This window comes from Pezoporus flaviventris, unplaced genomic scaffold (genome assembly GCF_033815535.1).
Source record: "Pezoporus flaviventris isolate CSIRO_AGI_PZ_B2104156 unplaced genomic scaffold, CSIRO_AGI_Pfla_v1 ptg000036l, whole genome shotgun sequence".
In the NCBI taxonomy this organism is placed as follows: domain Eukaryota; kingdom Metazoa; phylum Chordata; class Aves; order Psittaciformes; family Psittacidae; genus Pezoporus; species Pezoporus flaviventris.
Genome location: NW_026892584.1, coordinates 34,108,485 through 34,132,839, shown reverse-complemented (window position 1 = coordinate 34,132,839; position 24,355 = coordinate 34,108,485). Strand labels below are relative to the sequence as shown.

At 42.6% G+C, this 24,355-nt stretch overlaps 1 long non-coding RNA gene across 2 annotated transcripts in view; it reads left to right on the top strand.

Moving 5' to 3' along the window:
- LOC133274538 (uncharacterized) overlaps nt 1-20,616 on the top strand; it is a 44,993-nt gene extending 24,377 nt beyond the window's left edge. Inside the window, exons 3-5 of one of the 2 annotated variants that reach the window (XR_009745175.1) lie at nt 2,019-2,176; nt 6,900-7,004; nt 18,619-20,616. This is a non-coding gene — a long non-coding RNA (uncharacterized LOC133274538). The remainder of the gene's footprint in view (nt 1-2,018; nt 2,177-6,899; nt 7,005-18,618) is intronic. The other variant, XR_009745174.1, reaches the window with a different exon arrangement.
- The last annotated feature ends 3,739 nt before the right edge of the window (nt 20,617-24,355 follow it).

Below are 24,355 nucleotides of genomic sequence, written 5' to 3'. Positions count from 1 at the left end.
AGCTGAAAGAGATATTTCCTTGGAGTGGGGTGGGGGAGTGCTAAGAGTGTTTATTTTCTGTGACCACGCACTTGGGTAGGTGTCTTAGCTCCCAGTGCCTCAAGGCATCCCTCCTGTAGTCAGAAAACCTGCCAGCATGCATGTTCTAGAAAGAGAAGTCCAGCACAGTGTTCAGCAAACTAATCCCACCCACGGGTATCATTTATGTTACAGTTGCTGTTAGATGCCATAAACTTGGAAGATCACCACCTTATGCTCTGAACTGTGGATTTACGTGTGATGCTTTATGCCAGCTCCCCTATTTCTAAACCTCTCATCAGATCACAAGTTAAAAATACTTGAAGTACCACAGCCTGTCTAATCATCTGCATGAGAGGCGAGTTCTCTGTTAGCACTATGCAACAATGAAATCTGCGGTGTCCTTATTTTAGTGTGCTTCCTGGTTCTCTGTGATGCAGACACTAATGAACTGTAACCTGGGAAACCACTGAAAGTCTGTTGGCTTAATGCATATGAGAATTTTGGCTAAATTAAGTTGTCTTTCAGAAAGGAAACTGAAGAAATCTTCATCCCCCACAACCTCATGGTCTTCAGACTGTTCCTGTAGACTAGCAAAGTTTCCTGAAAATTATGAAGCTAGTTTTAGTCTTCTTGTCTAGCTGCAGTGAAACAAGAGGTGTCTGGAAGTGGAAGAATCTCTAGTTCCCAAAAATCTTGTGAAAAATGCGAAGAACATATTTGCAAGATTGGGGTAAATAATATTTTGCACCTTGAGAACAGGATCATGCAGTGGTTTGTAAGTACTGCATGTGTATCAGTTAAACCCCATACCATCCAGTTAACACTACCCTTACCTTATACAGGTAACTGAATGACAGGGAGGGCAGAGGGGGGTAGGATGTTCACTCAAACTCACGCCATGAACAGGACTTGGACTAAAACCAAAAGTCCCCAAACTTTCCTTCTGGCCTTCTGTCCATTAAAATGCTGACCTCCTTCTGTAGCACTTCAGTAGCACTTCTCCACAAACACTTCTGCCCACTAAGTCCTCTCCCACCTTGGTCCTACTCAACACAGACGCTTTATGTGGGCAAACTTGCAAGGAAGCAGCTCTGCTTTGGGCTGACCTTGTCTCTGATCTCTCTCTTTTTCCACTGGCTCATTCCAGCAGTCAGCTGGAGAAGAAAGGGATAACAGGTGCTGGTGGTGACAGAAAATTGCAAGGACTTCACTGTGGTTAACTCCCACAAAGCATCTGCTGCCTACTGAGGCTGGCCGAGCTCATGCTCTTAGGACAGCGCCTCCTCGCGGCATGAAAAAAGGCCTCACTAGGTGCCTGTTCTTGCTAAAACACTCCCAGCAGAACTTGGTGTGCCAGGAAAGATGAACATTTAGATGTCTGCATCCTACTGGATTGTATCTTATTCTTAGATGGAAACTTGGTGTTGGAGGCAGAAATTGCCTTTTTGTTCTGTGTTTGCAGAGTACCAACCACACTGAGAACCGATTCCATCATTTGTCACAGGGGGAGCAAGTGGCAGCACTGAAAACAGAGCAGTGGGATCCTGCTTCCCATCTTGCTGTTCATCTCTCACTATTCATTTCAGTACCTCTGTGATTCTTCACCTACACGCATGCAGCCAGTGCAATAGTAGAAGTCATCACCTTTGACTTTTAAGAGTCTTTCTGCCAGCCAAATAGTTGTAAGCTCTTAATATACAAGAAGGTTTCACTTGAACTTAGCTGCCACAATCCAATTTGGTCGATTTCAGTAAGGTTTAGATTGCTGTTCCTGCTCTTTCTACACTAACAGCCTCAGAACAGTATGTTAAGATGATGTAGACAACATGTATGAGAGAGATTTTCAATTGGACGTGTTAAAATCTTCCCTTTTTGCCTCTAAAAATGTCCCAGCAAGAGAAAATTACTAGTTGCAGACACGTGTTTCTGTCATATCTATCAGCAACCAAGCTAAGCTGATTTACAGCCTTGGACACTAACCATCACTCTACTTTCAGGTTGCTGAGGACTTGATATATAAGGATGCCAAAAGCTAGGATGCTCCCAGAATAGAATTATGTTTTAGGATTCAGCATAGTTAAAGTGGAACATTAAGGTGAAAAAGCAAAAAGTTGAGCATACTTACAGTGGAGTGCAACAACACACTGCAAGGAAAGTAAGTCACCTAAATGTTACATAAGAGAAGATCTCTTGTATTTATTGAAGATGGGGGGGCAGAACAAAAGACAGGACTGAGAGTTAACCAGCTGTGTAGAGGACAGGAAAAAGAAGTGCATTTTTCCCCAGCTTGAAAGCTCTGTTATATGTGTTCAATGGCTGCCCAAACCGAAACAGGCTTTCTGTGTAATGAATGCTTTCCTTTGATGTTTCTTAAGAACAACTAGTCTAGGGCACTGACCACCGTAAACCTCTTAAATTTCGAGTGCTATTTTTATGGCCTCTTTATGATTGGAGTAACCTCAACTTAAGGGATTACAGGGGTTACTTCATGTCTTTGTAGCCAAATGCATTCTGGTAAAGATCAGATTGATCTGAAGTCAACTGTTATCTTTAGCTTTGATTGTTAATCATTCCCAGGACCTTTGTTCTTTGATTGAACACTAGGGAATCTTAAATGCAGGGTATGTTAATTAGTACCTGGCTTATCAGCAAGATGTGCATTATCAAATACAAGAAATATATCCCTGATATTGTTAGGAAAATTACCTGAAAGTAAATTTAAAATAATAGGATTCATCTGATGATTCCCACAATGTGTTCTGGTTTGGCTTTTAGTGTTTGCAATTGTTTTTTTTTGTGGATGTATTTAAAAAGGAAGCAAGTAGGGTGCTCTATTTCAGAAAGAATGAATGTTCTCTAAGTAAAAGAATTCACAGCCTAGACTGAAGCATTTAGACAAATTAAAGTCAAATGAACAGGTTAATAATATATTTGCCAGGTTATTCAGTATCAGTCTATAGTAGAAATGATGCAGGTAGATGCTGCTTTCATAGAAAATAGCATGTCACAGCTGATCATTAGCAAACATCAGAAAACACAGTAGTGATTGCTTACTTTTGTACTAAACCTCTACACAGCTTTGCAATGAAAAATATGATTATGCAGAGTGTACCTTGAAGAGAATTAAGTGCCATGTCATGAGAACTTTAATAGCGTTAATAACTACTTAGTGCCTGTGTACAGCTCTGCCCAATGTCAGACTGTCTCACGGTACCCTGGTGTACCTGGGCCTGCCCAGTTATCAGCTGTCTGAGATTCACCTTTTCCTGAATTGCTTCACACCTTTTACTTCTGAAGAAGAAGGATGCAAGATCCCCAGTGCTGTTCTTACGCTGCCCAAGCCTAGGTGTGTGCCCAGAAGAAGTCGTGGGTGGCAAAGGATGAGCATGATTAGGTAACAAGTCATCTGGCCCCCAGAAAAGCTCATATTAATCTGACATATATATTTTTAAGTGTTCTTCTTCCTGTGGGAATCCTTCAGTCAAAAAGGTCTCAGATAATTTTTTTCCTTTAATACTCTCCAGTTCAAAGTGTTTGGTCTGGGAAAAGATCTACACCAAGAAATTGTCCTGATATATTAAGTTACCTAAAGCAAAAATGTTAAATATTAAATTTGAATCATATGATAAGTTCATCCTCTGCCTTCACAGTCTGTTACAGGGAAAGATCACACAATCACAGAACAACTGAGGTTGAAAAGACTTCTGGAAGTCATGTGGTCCAACCCACTGACCAGGCAGGGCCACCTAGAGCCAGTTGCCCAGGAACGTGTCTAGATGGGGTTTGAATATGTCCAAAGATGGAGATTCCACAACCTCTCCGGTCACCATCACATCAAAAAAGTGTTTTCTGATGTTCAGAGAGAACCTCCTATGTTTTGGTTTGTGCCCATTGCCTCTGGTCCTGTCACTAGACACCACTGAAAAGAGCCTGGCTCCATTCTCTGTAGGTATCTACATAGACTGATAAGACCTGCTCCTCCTAAGCCTTTTCTTCTCCAGACTGAACAGTCCCAGCTCTCTCAGTCTTTCTTTGTAGGAGATATGCTCCAATCCATTAATCAACTTAACGCCCATTGCTGGACTCTCCAGTGTTTCCATATCTCTCTTCTACTGGGGAGCCCAGATCTGGACACAGCACTCCAGGTGTGGCCTTATGAGTACTGAGTAGAGGGGAAGGGTCACCTCCCATGACCTGATGGCAATGCTTTGCCTAATGCAGCACAGGATACCATTCACTCTTCTTTGCTGGCTCCTGTTCAGCTTGGTGTCAACCAGGCCCCCCAGATGCTTTTTTCCAAGCTGCTCTTCAGCTAGGTGTCCCCCAGCTAGTGCCTTGGAACTTCGCACTTACCCTTATTGAACTTGAGGTTCCTATGAGCCTATTTCTCCAGCCTGTCAGGGTCCCTCTGAATGACAGCAATATCAGCCACTCTTCCAGTTTGCTGAGGGTATATTCTGCCCCATCTGCCAGATCATTAATGAAGAGTTAAATGGGATTGGACCCAATAGTGACCCCTTGGGTAAACAACTAATTACTGGTGGTTTACCAGTAATTAGTAAATTGCAGAGTACAGACCACACTGGGAACTTAGTCCATCATTTCTGAGTCTTTGGCATTAGGGTGATGAATGAGAGTGAAAATTTCAGTAACAGAATTGTCACAGGGGGAGCAAATGGCAGCACTGACAACAGAGCAGTGACATCCTACCTTCCCATCTTGCTGTTCATTACTCACTATGTTCCACAGATGACCACACTCTGGGCCTAGCCATTTAGCTGATTTTCAGTCCACTTCACTGTTTACTTATTCAGCCCATACTTCATCAGCTTTTCTGTGTGGATCTTCTGGGAGAAAGTGCCAACTGAAGTCAAAGTAGACAATATCACTGCCTCAACAATCATCTACCAAGACAGTCATTTAATCATAGAGGGTTATCAGGTTGCTCAAGCATGACTTCTCTTGGTGAAGCCATGCTGACTGGTCCTGATCACATTCCATCAGCAACTTGTCAAATCTTACCCAGGCTCAATTCAATTTTCTTTCAAAAGCATTGGTAAAACCCCTTCCTTCACTAAGTATAGCTGGATCAGGCCCTTTACTAAAGACATTTAATTTTCTTGCGTTCAGTTATGTTGTCAAATCTTCTGTGCCATTGCTCTGTTCTCCACAAGACCCCTGTGAGTTATTCTAGTCTCAATGGCAAATATCCAGTGAGAAAATTTCTAAGCTGCCTTTCATTTACTTAAGAGACTCTATCTTGGGTCACTATGTATTTTAGGCAGTTTTGTCACCCAAGAGATGGAAGGGTTCCAACCTCACAGTTTCATATGTAATTAGGCAACTCTTAAAACTTGGTTACCCCCAGTTCACCTGGGGAGTAAAGAATAGTTCTTAACTAAGAAGTGTTTTGAAGTCCATAGTATTATGACCAAGAGGTAGGAATAGGATCTATACAACCTATACCTTCAATGGGATTGAATTCTGTGGGTTATTTATATACTTTTTTGAAAGAGGAACTCTATGTAATGAACAAAAATCTCATTTTACAAGGCCCTTGCTTCTTGTGTGGGTCTAAGATCTCTGTGATGGAAACATACACAGGTCATGATAAGCTTTTCAGAAATTCCTGTTAGTAACAGAAGCAGATGGGACTTCTACCTCACTGCCAAAGCAATCCGCAGACTGTATTAACATTCACTTTCTGAGAGCTAACCCTATTGGCAGCTCACCACAGAGAGATTATTAGATCAGATAAGTCTAGGTGAGTGTAAACTCTTAACAGTTTACTTCTGACAAATGGACTTAGTCTGTCCTTGACCCAACTACAGCTGTTACAGTGGTAGCTACTACTGCCACTCCACTTTGTGGTTTTATCTTGCTGCTCATCCCTTCAGTAATATCTGAATGTCTTACAAAATATGCAAACACTAACAAAGGCCTGAGTGGATTTAAAACTCCCACTGACAGCATTTAAAATACTTCTCTGGCATTACAGTTTTGGCTGCTTACTGCTCAAGAACCAAAATCATTTATTGCCTTTGAGTACAAGCTCCATAGATCATTATAATCATTCTCAAGTGTTCCAGCAAGACCATGTGAGAATACATAATAAGGACATTTTCTACCAGGTTTGGGGGGGATTTTGTCACTTAAAAACTATTAAAATAGAGCCTTTTAACCAAAGGTACCTGAGGCCCGATAAATAGTGTTCTAATTTAAAAGAAGCTAAAATAAAAGTTTTCTTCCGGTCTTTTAACTCATAGCTGAGGTCAATCCGATTTGAGACCTGAAGAAGTCTTGAGGATGCTTTTCTGTAGGGAATTCTGAGGCCATGATAAAAATGCTCATTTTTATGTGTTTTTTTAACCTGTGTAACCAAAATGTATACACTGGTGCAATATTTGCATTGGCTATGGCAAAGAGTGCACCTCTTTGCAGTGCTGCTAGGATGTCCTGCATGACTGGCTCATTTGAATTGTAGCTAGAGCAGGTGTTGGTTTTCTGATGCTTCTGCCTTTGTTGTGCATTTATTTTGCTCTTCCTTCTTTTTCTACCCTGCTCCTCTTTGCAGGTTTGTGCGTATCAAAAATAGGCATTGGGAAAGAAGAGCCAGAACCAGTCAGCAAAGGCTATTTCCCATCTTGAAGCTAATGCTAATGCAAGTGCCAGCCATTGCCTTCTTGCCCAGTATTGCAGATCAGCTGCACAATTTGAACAGTTAATTAAACTGTTGAACTGTGTTCTACCTTGCTACCAGCAGCCTCCTGTGGAGGAGCAATATCTTGTCCTAACTGGTCTGCAAAAACATAAAGTTTGGTGCCTGGAACATAGTTTAACCAGAAACTTGGAGATAACTGGAGCTTTATGTTCTAAAGAATAGGAAGAATTCCAGAAATGTGGCCCTGGTATGTGAAAGCCCCAGGAAGTAAATGACCTGAGCACATGCACCAACTTACCGCCTGGTTTTGGACTTGGCAGTGGTAAGTATAAATAAATAAATAAATAAATAAACTGAAATGTTCCTCACTGGTTACCAAGAGCAGTGTAAGTTCTGCTCAGATTAGAAATGAATAAAATTCCTCTTGCCTGCTGTTTACCCTCAGCTCCAGGAAAGTCTCCAAGGTGTAATTATTCAGGCCTTTCTTGTGTGAGCTGAATAGACTAAAGCTGCTTGCACTCCCAGAGTGGGAAGAGCATGCAGATACCTGCAGCGCTGTGAGGTAGGCCCTGTACTGACCAGAGACTGAACAGGGGCAGGGGCAAGGGAAGCTGAGAAACACAGCATAGAGCAATGCCAGCAAGCGCAGGCAGACAGTCACAGAGAGTTGGCTAACAGCTTTTCTTTTAGTCAAAGCAATTCCTTTGCTGCTTATTAAATTGATTAGAATTGATTGCTATTTAACAAAGTTATTGCTTTGATCTTAGGCTCAATAAAAAGGAAAAAAAATAGGGAAAGTTATTATGAGATAAAATGAAACACTGGAGCTCAATGAAAATGCAAAGGCTTCTTTTCTCCTAGTGCTTGCTTGATTTACACATAGACAGTTCATTGAGATTCAATGAGATAGCCACTGTGCCTATTTATTTAATTCATTATTTATAATGAATTTTAATCATCCTAGCTCTTCTCTATCCAGGTCCTCAAGCTGTGTTTACAAGGTGGCACTGAAGAGCAGAGAGTAAGGGCCAATGGTTTCCTCTGTTGCAAGCAGTATGAGAACCAATGATTCCCCACACCTCAATTCAAAACCCTTTAGCTCTGCTTGGGTAGATAGGACTCCAGAACAGCCATATGCCCATGTGGCCTTCCTCTGCCTCTTATCCACCAAATCCTCCCTGCTGGCGGCCATATCAGAGTTCTTCACCACAGGTTTCCCATCTGTACTTAGAGGTAAAAGCATTTCCTTGTGTGGTGAGAATTAAATCACTGACACCTAAAAGTAGAACTTAAGAGTTCCTGCTTAAATCAGAACAAGATTTAATACAAATGATGTTTTTAACATGGAAATAAAATTAGTGAAAAGCTGACGTATACATACGTAATTAGGGTTCATTAGAATGTGGACAGCATTGTCACAGGCTTCAGATTTTAAAGGAAATTCCAATTTCTAAAGGCTTCACTCAGCCATTTGATGCACAGAGTCGTAGAATCACAGAAAAGTTAGTGCTGGAAAGGACCTTAAGATCATCTAGTTCCAACCCCCTGCCATGGACAGGGATGCCTCACCCTAGACCGTGTCACCCAAGGCTTTGTCCAGCCTGGCCTTGAACACTGTTAGAGATGGAGCATTTACCACGTCTTTGGGGAACCTGTTCCAGTGCCTTACCACCATAATTACTGTTACAGCCTGAGGAGCAGTAAACATCATCCAGAAGCTTCATGTGGATGTGCCAAATAAATTTTCCATCAACTGGCACATGCAGACCAATAATAGAAGTTCTCAACCAAGCAAGAGATGGAGAAGATGAAAGATAAATATTACTAGCATATGAATCAAATCTGTGTTTCCAATAGACAGCTGTAATTCTAACTCTGTGAGTATCAACTAAAGATGTAGTAGATCAAAGTTACCTTCAAGCAAGTTACAGCCCAACAAACTAGATACAAACAAAGTGTTTCAGCTGTGAGTTTCACCCTCAGCTTACATCTGCCTTTCAAGATAATTCAACTTTAAGGAAAAAAAAGTATTTGCCAAGTTAATGTCACAGAGATTTTAGTTTTCTCCCAAATTAGAAGAGAACAGACCACAGGTTTGATCAGAGTCAGACAAAAGGGCATGATGACCCCAGAACATGTACATATGCATCAGGAAAGTTTAGGATGTAGGAAATATGATTGGATTCTTTGGAAAAAAAATAGCTACATTGCTCAACTGCACATTCCCAGAGAGAGGGACTCAAGCCATACACAAAACTTGAGAACGAAGTTTTTAGTCATAGATTACTGCTGAAAGCAGAGATGGTCCAACTACTTGTGCTCATCTATCAGTCACCAAGTAATGTTGTTTGCAATGGTTTTCACCCAGTCTCTCAGGTTTTTATATACAGAGAGCCATTGCTGCTGAAAAAACAGAAAACTAACTTCATAATATACTTTATGGCTGTTGTTAGCATCTGAGTAATTGATGATTTCTAAAAAGACAACTTCAAAAATTAATCTGAAGAGGCTCTAAGTAGCAGCTGGGACTCCAGTTATTAGCTGCTTTACTGTCCAACTCTTCATGACTGTCCTGGGTTCAGGAGAAGGCTCAGGAGGGCACTCTGAGAATGTTCTTAGGTCTCTGCAAAAGTTTGTCTCAAATTTGTTTAGCTCAGAGGCTTGAGTCTCCATACTGCCCCTGTGTAATGTGCAGACTTAAAGGATACAGCACGCTAATGTTTCACCTTTCTAGAGACCTGTTTTTAGAAGTAGGATCAATCACAAAGAAGACAAATTTGAGACTTTGACCTGAGGGCTAAATCCAAAGGTGAACTGAACTAGAACCAGGGGGACCTCACAGTCCTAGGTAGGGTGTTTGAGGCTCCCCAGATAATGTCATGGAGCAGAAGAAAGTGGGACTGGCTTCACCAGAAACGTTCATACATTTCCTTCAGTGACTTGTCCACATGAAACACTTGGTCAGGACAGTAGCCAGCATCAACCTGACAAGTTCAGTGTACCACTTTCTCTTCTCTATTATCTCTGGTCTAGCCAACATTTAATCTTTTTAAAAAAATCACAACTTCAACAGGCAAGACAGAAAGCCAGAGTATTACACAGCCAACAGGGCAGGGTGGTAAGAATTTGACCATTTTTCTGCAGAGGAGGGCTCAACTTCTCCATTCTAGACTCTTCCCCTCACCCTGAGTGGCATGGAGGAGTTCCTCTCTGCTACTTCTTCCTTGTCACACTTTTCTTTTGCTCTGGCTTGTGTCCTTCCTGAGCTGCAGTGGTTGGTATCTGCTATGCCACCATGGAGCACATCCTCCCTGCCTTCTCTGACCTTGATGTCACCTTTGCTGTTTCTAACTTTTTTGCTCCTCCTCTCTGTGGCATTTTCTTCCTTTCTTGGCTGCCACCAGCTTGGGTGACGGGCTCAGCTGCATCCTGCTGTGGGTCCATTGCGGAGTTGGTTGGCACCAACTGTGTCCAGCATAGGGTAACCCCAGCCTCTGCTCAGAGACCACACCTGCATCCCCACACCACACTCTCTAGTATCAAACCCTTGACATCTACAAACCAAGTGCAGCACCAGAGTGAGCCCCTGAGCAGCACCATACAGGCTGCTATGAAGAAAATTAACTCCATTCCAGCCAAACACAGTCTGTCACATAACCGAAACAGTTTTCCTCTTTGGTCCTAACAAAAGTAACTTTTGAAGGTATCTGCAGAACATCTTAGTAACAGGTGCAAATACCTATGGAGGTTAAAAACCCTGAAGGTTAGGAAGGAATTGGCAGGCAGAGGGAACAGAGATGAACCCCACTCTTGCAGACCCAGAACGAGGCACCAAAATTCAGCTTCAGTCCTTTCTGGGTCTTGGTCTGACATGACTCTGTAGATGGAGTGCTTAGTCATTAATGGATGCTATATACAATATAACCAACAAAACACAAGGCAGTGGTATTTGCCAGCCCAGCTGTCCTGGGTTCAGCAGTAGCAGTCATGTTTTTCCTTTGTGTTAGCTGGTGCAGTGCTGTGTTTTGACTTCCAGCCTGGGAACAGTGTTGGTGAAGCCGATGTTTTCGGTTGTTGCTAAGTGATTTTTACCCTGACCAAGGACTCTGTGAGGCTCATGCTCTGCCAGGGAGGAGGGGAAGCTGTGAGGAAGCAGAGATGGGGCACCCGACCCGGGCTAGCCGGGGAGGTATTCCATACCACAGCACGTCATGCCCGGGGTGGGGGGTAACTGGGAGTTACCCGGAAGGACACGGGCTTCCGGGTGGGACTCATTTTCTTGGCCGGTGGTATCGTATTCTCTTCCCTTGTTATTTTCCCTTATCATTGTTGCAATTGATAGTAGCGGTGGTGCTTTGTGTTGTACGTTGGTTGCTGGACTGTTCTTGTCTCAACCCGTAGGAGTTGCACTCTTTCGATCCTCCTCCCCGTTCCTCCGGGAGCGGGGAAGCGGAGAGCCCCGGTGGGGGGGGGACGGGGGACACGGACCTAGATTGTTGTCAGCTCGGCACCACTCACTGGGAGTGAGTGAACAAGTTACCTGACTGGGTTTAAACCACGACACCAGCAAAGGTTAGGGCAGAGGTTCTTGCAGGTAAGTCTCAAAAATGGTGGCAGAACTGAGGGGGGGAAAGTGAGTTCTGCTCAGCTTCATCTGGTGGATGCTGCATTGTTGGAAGGAAACCAGGGCACCCGCCTAACTCCCCAGGGCCTCTGCACTAGCAGGCTGCACTGCTGGAGTGGGAGGCTTTCGTACGTTTGAGCTACAGATGGACTGTGTCTGTGTTAGATGCACAATCCTGATGTCCTATGGAAACTTCTGCTTGTTACAGTCATTTCTGGCTTCTTTCCGGGAGCTTGAAAAGCTTTGTAGTTATTAGCAAAACAAGTTCCCTAGAGAGGAAGGATGCGAATGTGCAAAAGTCTAACTAAAAACGAAATGTCATTCTTCTTTGCGGGTAAAATGGAAAGTTATTACTCTCTGTGCTCCTGGAGGCTGCATTTCTGAAAAGATAATTTTCTGAATTGTCTTAAAGGCTTGCAAATAAATTGCTCAGTTTCAGGTTTTATTATAGTTCTGAGGTTCAGTAGGAAGCTGTTAAAACATTTGAGCAATGCTGATTACACATTTGAGTGAACCTAGTGGAATTCAGGTTCCAAATCAAAGTCATATAAACATTACTCTTACTCAGCTTTCACGAAACAAGCAAAAGAAGGACACTAGCTTTTGCTTTGACATTATGGACCGTATTCAGAGGGAATGAACTGCTGTTCTCTAGAGACAATGAAGAGAGTAAGACCCATCCAAAGAGTGATTTGCTGAGCCTATCACTTGCTTTGTGGAAACTCTTCTAGACCCAGCTAACAGGTAATACTCAGCACAGGAATACAGCTGTGATTGAGGCTGGCTTGTATGGCCCTTCCTACTTGGTTCCCTTTAGAGGATGGCCAGATGCCAGGTGAAGGAAAGGACAATTAGTCCATTACAAAACAAGGACAAAGAAAAGGCTTGCTCAGCATGTGGGCAAACAACCATTCCCCTAAGTTGTCATTTAGTTCTCCTCATCAGTGGATGTTTTCTGCAAACATGATCACCCGCTCTCCTATTTTGCAGACAAGGAAGTGGAGTTACAAAGGTTAAATTAGTTGCAGAAGAACCTTCACACTGCAGAGCATTGCAATGGCAAAGCCAGAACAGTCTCCATAATTTCCAGCTGTTAGAGCCTAAGGCTGGTGGCTTACTCCTGAAAATTCCAAACTTATGCCTCATGGTGAGCCTTACGAAATGCAGCCGCTGGGTTTTGGTACAGGCTGTGATCTACAGATGTTATGTCTGGTTTATCTGCAAGACCTGTCACCTGAGATTTGCTGTTACCTCTCCACATTGCAGACATATACTCCCAACTCCTGCCAGTATTATCAGATATACCAGAGCTTGGTGCATGAGCCTCTTGACTTCCAACAGCTGGTTTCAAAATATTGCAAGTCTGACACACTACATTATTATTTCTCCTCTGCTTTCATATCTAGGTTCTAAAAATAACAACAGAAAACAGTAACCACTTGTTGCTAGTCAGTCACTACCAGTGCTAGAGCTCAGGGAAGTGTCAATTGTGCAGAAGTCCCCACTGGGCAGAACCTCTGCTGCATTTAACTCTAGTACCAAGGAGTGTGGGGGGTGTGGGTATGGGAAGACACGACAGATGGGGTTGAAAGCCAAGACAGGCTCTCAGGCTGCCAACTTTCCCAGAAATCCCAGCATAAAGGGGAGAGTCATTCATCCAAGTGTAATTGTCTACCCGATTTCAGGGTGTGCTTCCCTTTACTAAAGGCCTTTCATATACATAGAACATACTGTGACTTTTGCCCTAAACTATGAGCTGGAGACCTGGACAACTAGCACAGATAAATCCCTAACAGGCAATAGCTGTTTCAACCTTCCCTTCAGAGTTTCCTTTATCACTTTTTGACTGCACCATCAGCTTACATTCCAAATCCCAAAGCATCACTGTTGGCCTGAAGAAGAGCCTTTTGGCAGTGCCTCTGTGCTGCAGATGGCTCTTCCACATTTGTTCTAAACATCAGGAGCTCCCTCAAACTCTAGGTCTTACAGTCAGCACTTCCATCTTTCCTCACAGAGGTATTTGGCGCCAAGGTTCCAGTCTCTGTGCTGTATCTATACTGCTAAATAATAATAGGACTAAAACTGAGGCCAAATGACCTCAGTCACAGTGGGTCACATCCACACTGCACAGACTTGACCCTGCATGTTCTCTGGGGCCATGTAATGCTTTGTGCTCTTATTACTAGGACAAGGGGATGGTGTTTATATCAAAATGCCTGAAAATCATGGGACTTAAACACATGATGTGATTTCAGGAGAGTGATAATTTTATAGCAAGTGCATGTGAAATCCGTGTCATGCAGCATGGCATAGGGGCATACAGGAGTGTCTGAGGAAGCAAGGCTTGCTGGAGTGTGTCAAGGGACTGAGGAGGGAGTCAGACACTGCACAGTGTCTTCCATCCTGCCTGTGGGGGCTGGTCTCTGGAGCAACATCTTCCCTTAGCCACACAGACTGCCAACTGGCATAGCCTAGCCACAGCAGGGAGTAACCTGCCAACTGTTATGGCCAATTATTGTCCAGTGCTTAAGCTCACTACTGGATGTTGTTTTGTTTAGCTATATGCATGCAGTCTTATACCCAAACCCAGAAAAAAGAGCTGTGTCTCAGCAAGAGAGAGACTAGCCCTAGAAGTGCAGATAACCTTGCTACTCCAAGAGCCCAAATCTCATGGATATTTTTGCCCTTACATTCTCCCTTCCTCAATTTCCTACTAGCAAAAAGTTGATAATAGCAAATCAGGGATGGGGCAATCAGTTCACTGGAGTCCGCAGAGCCTGTCCAGAAAGCACCAGTTCTGCTTTCAGAGGGGACTCAAAGAGCACACAGGAAATACTACTGCAAACCCTACTGTGAATAGCAAGGGCACATGAGTCTGGGCCCTGTCTCTGTGATGCTGTTATAAACTACAGATGCACAAAGGGCATGAGGCAGTAACCTGGATTCATCCCACCACACTTCAGGCATGTAACTTGAGTCAAACAAGTTACAACTTGAATCAAACAAGTTCCAAGCGTAGTCACCCCCGGCTTCTACTGCTAATGGAAAGAAATGAAAGAAGTTTGTAAGATCCACCTAAAACCTCAATTAAGTTAGTTATCTGCAGTGGAAAAGGATGAACCTAGAAGTGAAGTGTTGATTTTGCAATTGAAATTATCTTCTCAGGTTGTTTTTCTAAGAAGGGTGGTAGCTGAATGATGCAGAGCCAGCAGCATGCTGAACACAAATGTGCCAGTGTATATGGCCCTACAAAGGGAACTGGCAGCAGAGAGGCTATTTTAAAAAAATAAAGAAATAGATTAGATTTTTTTTCCAGCAAAATGTAAAAGGCAATCAAAGAAAAGCAAGTGAAAGTTTCCTACACAATCCCATTTTCCATAAATTAAAAAACTATTAGGAATTGCAGACAAGGAAGACATTTACAAAACCCAGTGCTGACCTTGTGAGAAAATAAATACATAAATAAATAAGTTACTGAATAACATTGGCATAAAAGTTTCTAGCCATCCTGTACTGAAGAAGAGGCCCACCTCAAAGCAGAGCTAAGTAGGTTGCTCTGCTTCAGGTTATCACAGATTTCTTCACCTGGTGTCACTTATAAAAAGACCAAAGAGGGTATTGGTATTAACAGTGAATAATATATATGGATGTTCCCTGTCATCTTCTTTTTGATACTGTTCTTCCAAAAAGGCTTCTGGGGAACAACAGAAACCTTTTCAGATGCCGTCTCCACTGAAGTGGGACGCCAAGCAGCAACCAGCTGTGAGAACCACCAGTGAGGCAGAGCAGCGTTTTGGGTGCAATGACTTTTTAGGTGTTTCTTTTTCTCCAAATGCTCTCAACAGATTTGTGATGGAATAAAGAAATGATTTACAACAAGATGATGAGGGAAGAATAATAAAAAACCTCCTTTAATAACCATAATAATAATTTGTTAGGAAAAATATCAAGTTACTCAGTTTGTTTCAGAATATATGGAAATGTCTTCAGGGTGTCTGTTAAAGAATCTGCTTATCTATTCAAAGATTAGCTGCAGAAAAATATCCTTGTTTGAGATCAGTAGTGCAAGACCTCCATCACCAATGACATCACAACTCAACAAGGGCAGGATTGTGTTTCTAGACACCATAAGCTAAATGTGCCCTTTTTACTCTTAGTCATATATTGAGTGAAAATACAAACATTAATATAAATTCCTCTCTAAAGAAAGAATCTGACCTCATGGCTCTTACCGTCTAGATCCTGGCTATCAAAACAGTACCTGTGCACAGACCCAGGAACAAAAAGAAGCTGTAAACCTATTCCAGGAAGCAGGTACACACTGCAAAGTGAAATCTCCAGGTAGTGTTGAGTAGACAAAATAAATTGTGTGCCGTTAATGCCATGGGTACATGCCCTATAGGGAGAGAGTGCTTGGAGAAGGGCTCTGGGGAGATCTAACCAGCATAAGAGTGCTGCTGGGAGCGATCATAAGCCAGGCCAAGTCAGAGCAGCACTGAGGCTACTTTCATGCTTGCTAGGAGAACATCAACACCCTGGTAATCATAGAAGCTGTGCTCTTTATGCATGTTAGGTTCCTCTACCAAGTACAACTTGGCCTGATACCCAGGCCTTAGGTTTTCATCCTCCTAGGCAGCTTGCTTTCTTACCTTTAGAGACACAGCACTTGCAGTGCTACCTATATACAGCACAGGAAGGATGCTTTGGTAACGCACAAAGCTGCCACATACCAGGAACTAACTACCAAGACAAAAATATTCAGTTACAAACCAGCAACCTTCAGAAATGCTGGAGGAAGGTCATTTGCAGCATGACTGTGTTCAGTCTGATTCCAGGCCTCAGACCAGCTGCAGTTCTGGGTACAAAGACTGAAGCTGGCCAGAAATTCTATTTCAGAACTTTTTTTTCAACAGACAGTATGCAATTTATGTGAAAGATTTGTGTGACCTGAAGGAAAACCAGAGTGTGCTGTGGCAAAATAATTCCTGAGTAAAGCTCTTAAAAAAAAATAATATTTTTTCTTTGGAAAGCCAAACTAAAGATGAACTTGGCTAAGGTGAAAAACTGACAGTTCCCTGGAGTTCAGTCACTGTGAATGAAAAACACCTACTGAATTTTATCAATTTTATTTCCTAGTAGCATTTCCCATGGAGGGAAAAGAAATTCTTACCATGTCTTAGTTGGCATTCATGTACCCAGCAGTCTTCTGGTCCTGTTCTCCCCACTGTAGCCCCTTTTTCTCTTCTCTTTTTACATCTAAGATTGCCACATAAACCTGAAGTAAGAGACTTAAGTGGGGGCTTTCCTCTGAGAAGCCATGTGTGACCAAAAGTAATACTGAAAACAGCATTAAAAATGAAGAGAAGTATTTGCTTTGGTCCACATTTGTTACATGGTGCTTCTCTGTTATCAATAGTCACCCTGCTAAACTGTCCTAAGCTATGTTATCTAATTGCATCTAGAAACATTGCAGCTCCCCAGGTTCCTGGTGCATACATGTAACTGCCATTTCTGGAATTACCATTTTCAGGATCTGTGAAGGCATTCTGGCACAGCTTCGTTTCTCAAAAGTGTAAGTACAGGGAACTACAAGTTTTTTTTCAAGGATTCAAACAGCAAAAGCTAGCTGAAATAGGAAGGATTTAAAGATCTCCAGCAGTTTAAAATATGCAAAAACTTTAAAAGTGCCAACAGGGCTAAATATTTTTAAGATGACAAAACACACGTAGAGCATCTTAAATAGTTTGGAAAACTACCTGAATTTGGAAGAGCAATGTAATAGAATACATGTCCCTTTTAACAATGTTTCCGTGGATGAACAAGTGGGTAACTTAATGAAACATTACACAAATCTCATGATCTTTCAAGTGGTCAGTCTCTTTTAGTAGCATCTGCAGTATCACATCCTGACTGAGGTCAGGTCCCCATGGGCATGCCCCTCCTTACTCTTTCCTCAGTAAAGCATCTACCATCTAATACCAAACTAAAAGTAAATGCTTTCTCAGTGGCATTAGTGAAAAGGATTTGCTCATGCCATGGGTCTTGAAAAAATCAAACTGGATCAATCCTACAAAGCCAAGACCCCTCCCTCAGGAGCAGGGTAAGAGACATGCAGGGGTAAAGCCTGTTCTTGTTGCAAGCAGTATGAGTTAGATCTACGGCATTGGAGACTACACCCCGACAGCAACACTGAGGAAGGATAAAGCTCTAGAGCATAGCATCAGAGCAGTAACACTTGGTATCACCTTCCCCCACAGAATTCCTTATGCAAGGTCCAAGACAAAGCTTAGCCTTAAACATATTAATAATCATTTTTTCAACAAGATTTTATCATCCTGATTTTCCAATTTTTTTTTTTTTTCCCCCTCAGTTGTGATTTTCTCTATCAAGGAGTGAATAGAGCAAAAACCAAGACATTAATTTTCTGTTACTCAGGAGAGAACTATGTCTCTAAATGTGCTTTCATTTAATTCTAATACCAAGCACTACCAGAAGAATTACCTAGCTTAGTACTGGGAAGGTGCTGCATCAGATAGCAAAATGTTAGTAAATCCACGCAATAGAAACAAGTGGGATGAATCTCATCAGTTCCCAGTGGCAGAATGTCAAATGGAAACAAGCCAGCAAAGATCAAAGCACATTTAGGGTGATGAGGTTTTAGTTAAAGGATGTTGAAGCTCTCTGATGATGTGCCCTGAAAAGGTTTGTGCAGCCACTCAGAACATACCTGAAAAAGATACATAGCAAGCAGGGACTAGCAGAGGCTTTGGGGCACTAAAGTAAATTTCCTTTAAATGATCATGTGAGAATCAGAAGACTATCCTGTGACTTGTAACTGCACCACCCATCACTGAAAAACAGTGAAAAATAATTCAGAGCAACAAAAATCTGACTGAATCTGTATGTTTGAAAGTAATTGCTCACATGTCAGAGGGGACACACACAGAGGACAGGCTTGGAATAGCAGAGGTGAAAACCAAAACTGCAAATTGCTTTTTAGCCCCTAGACTACAACCTTCTCAGTTACCAACATTATTGATAAATATTTTGACAGCTCTACAGTATGATTGATAGATTTCAAAGGGGAGATAGCAAGCCCCTATCATTAGATGAGCCAGAGCTCACAAACAAGGCAGCAGTCAGCAAATCATGCTGTAAGAAGCTCACCAACCAACTTCTGCACTTTGTGACAGCCATGGCAGAGCTGAGAAATTCAAGTGACTGATTTCACAGGCACAAGAGGAGCGGTCCCTGGGGAGGTTTGTATTGGGAACACTGCTCTAACCCTTTTTTCCTTTCTCTCTTTTTCTAGTGGAGGAGAAAAGATGGAAAGAAGTAAAAAAAAACAACTCAGGCAGCTATAACCAACTCCATAGTGGAGGCTGGTGATGAGAACCTGCCGACAGCAAAGCGTTTGAAGACATCTATTGAAACGGAGAGGAGGAGGCTAACAGAGAAGTAAAAGGAAGTTTGAGGTGTGAAAATTTGCATGTCTGTGTATTTATACAGATGATATTAGTGAGATCTAAAAAGAAAGAGCGGAAGCTGGAAATTCCTGCACACTGTTCAGAATATCGCACATTCCCAAACATCATTCTGTGTGTGAGGTTTTGACACCTTCAGCATCTCCAGCAGGCAAGCAATGTGCCATAAGTATTGGAAACTGCTAAAGATCTTGTCAACTGACTAAGAGAAAATGACAGCTGTTTTTTTTTTATTAAACATTATGTAAAACACTAACACATAGGCCTGCCATGTTAAATCCTCCCTCGGGGTACTTGGCCTCACATGTGTAAGCCTAAAGCAGCTTTTGCTGGAAGCAAATGAAGCTGCAAATCTATCCTGCAACTACGTCTGAAAGCTAAAATACTAATGAGGCTCTAGCAGATGCTGCAAACAGCTACAGCAATCATCTGGCTTCTTGGCCCCTCTTCCATTCAGGATATGTTTTGGATGTTATGAATTTATGCAATTGGGAAAAGGTGTCAGGAAAAGCTCAGGGGACTTGCCTGCAGTAGGGCAAATTTTCTGAAGAAAGAGTCCTGATGCACTGGTGATACAGCAAGAGGGGTGGTATTGGAATGCCTCCAATCACTCACAGGTTTGGAGCTAGCAGAGGGGGAAGAGGAAAAGGGGTAGGGATCTCAGGCACTCAGGTAGTGAAAATGGCACTAGGAGACCCACTGCAGTAGAGGGGAAGAAGGTAGGAGGAATACCATAGCTCATTCTTTAGAGTAGAAGGACAATACAGAGAGGTTAAAGCCAGACATGAAGGGAAGGAACAGCAACAAAGTTTCCCACACATTCACAGAGAAACTGTGATCCCAGTCACCTACAGAGGTGTTGGGGGAAAGGGCACAGGCCCCTTCTGGGAAACACCCATGAATGGTCAGGACAACCTGCCCCAGACAACTTACCAGAAGTCTGCAGGATCTCCAGGCATTCCTTTGATAAGAAAGGGGGAGTCTTACCCCTATTCCTTATTTGCCACAACAGTGTTTATGCAGGGCCACAAACAGCAGCAACAGAGGTAGAATAAAATCTCACTCTCCCCCTTTAAAATCCCCATCTTGAGCCATAACAGTAAGAGTAGTAACATGTATTTTCATCAACAGCTCTCAAAATATTTTATGGAAGGAAAATAACCACTTACTCTCAGTTCACAGAACCAGGCATGAATAGTAACAGACTTTCCTAAAGCCAGAGAAGAAATGAGGGAACTGCAGAAGGGCTGTGTTTGGGAACTACCAGGTCTCCTTCCTCTTCAACCAGGGAAGAGGCTAGGACTCAAGAAAAGACCCCCTCTCTTCCACTTGTTTTCATGCCAGTTTGCATATCAGAAATGACCAAATGTGGCAAAAGCAAAGCCAAACTAAATACATATTGGGTTTGATATCAAGGATGCAACTTTTGCAGAGGACTTATACTACTGCTTTGCTGAGAAAATATTTGAATGGAGTGGAACCAATTGGCAATTGTCATGTGTTATTTGCAAGTGAATACACCAGATCTTTTACTGCACTGAGAAAACAAATAATCAGACCCCCAAATTCATGTACTTTCCCTTTAGAAAAAGCCACATTGTGTTGTTACATCAGCAATTGAAATATGACAGGGTGCTTGTGTTTATACTCAGAGAAGTCATATACAGATTCCATCTGTTCAACATTTGGAGCAAATTTGCAGTGATTACTCAGGCTGAAAATTGCTTTGGAGCTTTGTCTGCTGTTGCTTCATTTGAAATAAACCACCGATGTGGTGCCTCACTTCTGAACACAGACATGCAAGTCAAAATGAGAAGACAGCAGCAGAACTTTGGCTATTCTGACTTGCAAGACATTCAGGTGTTGTTGACAGTTGCAGGGTGGTTTTCGCATAGGCTTTGAAGAAACCCAAGAAGAGCTGAAGCTGCTGCTGAATGAATTTTCTGGAGCTTTGTCTTTGCAAACTAAGACTCATTCCTCTTTGGACAAAGTCCATCCCATGCCATGGGCTCTGAGACAGAGCCATCAGTAGCGAATGCCACATGACAGAGTTGCAGCTACTTTGTTGTGACTTCCCCGTAGTCTGATAGAGGTATTAGTTAAACTGAGGCACAAATAATTGCCAGCCATTCCAGCTCATCCACCTCAGACTTACATCCAAGCTTTGAAGTAGCAACCTCTCTCGAAACAGGACAAAGCCAAGACTCTAGACTCAACCATAATAAAGAGAATTAAGAAACTTTGGAGTTTGCTCCAGCTTTGCTGATTGGGCTCTAAATCAGAGCAATAGAGATAAATTCCAGACCCCATCCTTGATACGGCCAAAGAGGAAACCAGAAAGCAGAAATATTAATTTCAGTCATTCAAATACAGTTGAATATACTCAGCTGCAACTTCAGGGAGAAATTAGAGAGGAAGAATTTAGCTGATTGGATTTTGAGCCAGAAACAACTCCTATTAAAGTGCCAGATGTTCAACAGTAGTCACAAATAAGAAGGGTTAAGCCCTACATCACCATTATCCAATCCTTCAAAATCCGTGACTCATGGGAGGCTTTTTATGTGAAGGTAGGCTATTCTTCCAATACTCTGCCTAGCTTGAGAGATCAAGTGGAGTAAGCAAGATGGCTAGCTACCCCAGCTAACAAATTAGTAGGATGAGAGAGTGAAAGCATGTGTTCCTCTGAGAATGAGGCTAACTATGTGGGTGGCAAAGAGATGGGAAACGGGTTGGAGGGAGTCAGTATGCATTACCAGCCCCTGATCCGCTGCAAAACTTGTTGACAATGGTACTGCAGCCAGGCAGCTTTGGAAGATAAACAGCTTGGCTGGTGGAAAAACCTGTTCTCTGGCCACCCACGCTATAGAAACCAGCAAGCAGTTGGCTTTGGATGGATAAAAGGTTATTTCTATGGATAAAACACACTCAACAATTAAGGGTAAAGTGGCACAGTTAGGCATCGACTGAGCCCTAGCTAACACCCAGTGACTGCAGCGTGACTTGTGAGACACTGACACCATGACACCATCTGTTTATGATTTATGCTGAACAGACTGCATATAGAAACAGATGGGAGGTATCAGCTTTGATCAGAATTGTTATGCTGGTGATTCCGCAGCACATTATATAGCTGGGTGCCTTGCTTTCCCACATACTTCTATAAAGAGGAAGGTGTTTGTATTCATAGGAGCTCCATATTATTCAGGGAATTCTTGCCGAATCCCACTGGACAGAGTCCTAAGGGGGTTGTATGCAGCCGAGACAGATCTTTACTATTGTAACAGATATGTTCAAGAAAGACACTTTGTCAAGTCCAGTGTTCCTAAAATAAGGTCCCAAAGCATCTTTTTTTAGCCAGCTCTTAAGATCAAGTTGGAAGCTAGCTGAGACTGTTCAAGTTTGTGATGAAGTGAATCTCATGTATCACTATCCTTCAGCACTGCCAGGCTTATTATTTCACGTCTCAACATTAGAAGGTTTCCCTTATGCTTTCATGACTTAGTGTAATTGTAAAAGTTAATTTTAAGTTTTCATGACTGTGGAAAAAGCTCATAAATATAATTCAGAATAACAGAAATGCCTGCTGGAAGGGGCCCCCGGACAGCTTTTGTCTAATCTCTCACTTGAAGGAGGATCATTTCCAACAGTGTAACAGGTCAGCTTTGTCTAGCTGGGGCTTCAAAGCCTCCAAGTTTGGAGAATGCACAACCTCCTTAAGCAATATGTTCAGAAGCCAAGATGCAGATTTAAAGAACCCAAACCATGTATTTGCCAAGCCCAGTTTACGATTTTTAATACAAATACCTGGCATGAATACCTTCAAGAAGAGAGTTTTCTAGTATAGATAATAGAACACAAGGCCAATTTTCTCCATTATCACTGCCTAGGGACCTTCCTTAGGCCACACAGTTATTAGGAGACTCAAGTCAACAAATACTAGATTAAAATTGCCGAAGAGAATGCTACGTATGTAGACAACTGTTGAAAACTAAACTAATTCAAAACTTGAGTATCATTTCTGTAGGAGTACAGAGGCGTTCTAGTATTTACAAGAAAGTAGTATTCTACTATTAAACAGGAAAGCCACTGTTATGAGAGACTTTCAGTCAGTCCTCAGAAAACTAACATCTGATTATCCAGAGGTATACTCCAAGCAGCAAGTACGTGCACAATTAATCGCACATCAACAGTTATGTCCTGAAATGAAAAGCACATAAAACTGCTGAAGAAACCACACCCATGGGCAGTACAGTGCAATGGTCTGCCATTGCTTTCCCAGTTTCTGAGTAGGATTTAAATGGGTGAAAGTAAGGGACAAATGTCACTGAGTGATGCAGGGCAGAACAGAAGCCCCCATGTCTGCTCACACACACTTAGAAATTGGGGGTAGTCCTACCACAACCAGTGGCCCTGAGTTTAGGTAAAATGAGCACAAGAGTGGGACAAGGCTTCTCACTCCCACTGATAACCAAGAAGGTAAAAAGCCCGTGGCTAGCAGTGTCTTAAAAGCTACTCACCTTTTTGCCCGGCAGTGTAAACCAGCTTTCTTGACTGCCAAGGGACTCAAGCATGTTTATATCAGCAGGGTGCTGAGGCCCACTGTATGTTTAAGGGTCAACAGATGTGCCATACCCTCACAGTACAGGTGAGTAAAATGACACAGGTATGGATCATGTAGCAAGGAAAAATCTATCCACCTTTCCCAAGACGCAAGGGAATCCTGCAGTGCTACTCTAGGACACAGGCCTCAGGACCACCGGCGTGTAGCTACAGGTCATTACTGTTACTGAGAAAGCAAGCACCTGTGTTGTTGATCAGCCACGTGGCACCTGCCAGGTTCAAGAATACAAAGCAGCAGATAGCACAGCAAGAGTCATTATAGAAACCGAACAAAAAACTTTTCTACTTTTTCCTGAAACAAATAAGGTTTCCTGAAACTCCTGAAGTAACAAAATGGAGCATTGTACCATCCTGCATCTTTCCTGGATGCTGTGCCTCAGGGCTGTGCTGCAGCGGGAGGCACCTGCACTGCTTGGACCTATAGACACAGGGGCCACATGCCAGCCATTGCACCTGTTGGTGCACCAGCAGCTGTGGGGACCACTTGGTTTAGGTTTAGGGATTGTTTATGCTTACTACACAGACAAGAAAGTGTGGATTAAGCAGCCACCAGGTTTAGGCTAAAAGGGTTTTTTCAGAAGTTTCCCTACACCCTAGAGAAAAAAAAAAACAAACAACAAAACAACACTGTAATTCCCAATACTAATTCCCAACACTACTGTTTCCAGTACTGAAGCAGAATCTGCACTGCCACACCTACCTGGTGTTATCAGAACTGATCCTGAAAAATCACCTGCCAGAGCAGTCACATTAATTTGCCAGGGCAAGATCCAATTTTGCACAGTAAAGATGCAGAGCCCAGGCTGGCCTGAAAGGATGCAGGTACAGTAGGGGCATGGGGGCTGGTGGGGAAGACACTTTGTGAAACAGGCTAGGAGCTGCTTCCTCAGTAGTCAGCATAATGAATGGTTTGCAACTAGGGAGAGCACCATGGGAAGCAGCTGC